Genomic DNA, 1635 nt, shown 5'->3' with positions numbered 1-1635 from the left:
ACTGCTTGATAAAATTTAAAAAATTAAAATTAAAAAAAAAATTATATATATTGCTTTGTTTACATGTTTAAATAATCTCTCTGATTTTTGAATACTCAAAAAATATTTTTATTTATGCAGAAAATAATTGAAGCGGCTATGATTATCGAATTTATGTATATGTATATGTAGTATAATACTGCCATTCCAAAAGTGTTGCAGACACTTACTTGATAAGGAAATATGTTGCGCAACATTTTTGTTGATTTTTGGAAAAATTAGACCCCTTTAATTGTTCAAAAAATCAATTCAAATACCGCCGCTCAAATGTAAATTACAAGCAATATTGCAAGCACTTATACCTAGATTGTTGCAAGTATATATTGCACAATATTAAAGCTGATATTTTTTTAAGCAATCAATATTTTCAAAAGCAACCACCAACTGCTTTCCATATAAATAAAAATTGATATAAATGTTGCAAGCAAGCGAAATATGTAAACTACTAACATTATTGCAAAAACTTTTTTCTCAAATGTTTCAAGAATATGTTGCGCAATATTTGTGCTGATATTGCCAAGAGTAAATAAAAATGGTGGCGGTATTCGAATGTAAACTCCAAAACACATGCCAGAACTTCTTGCCAATATATTGCGCAACATTTGTGTTGATGTTGTCAAAAATAATTAAAAGCGACAATGTTGTTCAAATATAAATTTCAAGCAATGTTGCAAGAACTCGTTCCTTAAATGTTGCGCAGTATCATTTTTGTGGATTTTCTGAATAAAGGCACCTACATTGTTCAAATGTAAACTTTAAGTAATGTTGCAATAACTTGTAGCTTGAATGTTGATCAAAGTGGTTAATGGAAATCTTTGTACGTTAAAACGTCGATGCTTTTATCTATATTGTTCGAGCTGTGAGTTTCCTATACTCACTGTAGTTTTTATTGCGCAACATTTTGATGACCATGATATGTCGAATATTGTTACTGTTTGACAACAACGAATAGCCACTTTTATGATCAAATGTTTACACATAAAACTCTTTTTTATCTCCTCGAAACATTATAAGAACTTGCAATAATTATATTCGAAACATCTCGCCAGCAACATTTGGTTTCTAATTGTATTGTATAATTATATAATATTATATGTAAACCCATATTATTTAATATTTAGTTATTATATAAACCGCTAAAAAAAATTTTGTTTCCAATGTTGCGCAACATTTTTGTGTAAAATACCCAAATTGCAGCCAATTACATTAAATGGAAGCTCAGTCTGCAATATTTCTAAACTAAAACTGCTAAAAAATATTTTTTCTTTTCACTCTGATTTTTTTATATCTTCACATTATTATTTATTTTTTATATTTGTCTAAATAAGCAAATAGTAGGCTTTCTCTGCTCTCATATGTTAATAAAAGCTTTTAAGTTTGTTTTTCTCCATATATTTTATTCACATTTTCTGGCGTAGCTTCATATTTTTGAACATTTATAATAATTTTCGTTTAAATTAATTGCCGTCCAAAATTTTTTGTTATGTGTAGAAAGGCATAACAAACTAGCTACCCTCAAACTACCCAAAACTTACTCAGTATTTAGTTAAAAAAAATTTTAGGTACTCGTAGTAATTTTTGTGATTTCTTCAAAAT

This window comes from Bactrocera latifrons, unplaced genomic scaffold (genome assembly GCF_001853355.1).
Source record: "Bactrocera latifrons isolate USDA-ARS-PBARC rearing strain unplaced genomic scaffold, ASM185335v1 scaffold_73, whole genome shotgun sequence".
NCBI lineage: Eukaryota > Metazoa > Arthropoda > Insecta > Diptera > Tephritidae > Bactrocera > Bactrocera latifrons.
The sequence above is the reverse complement of the archived record's forward strand: the minus strand, read 5'-3'. Positions refer to the sequence as shown.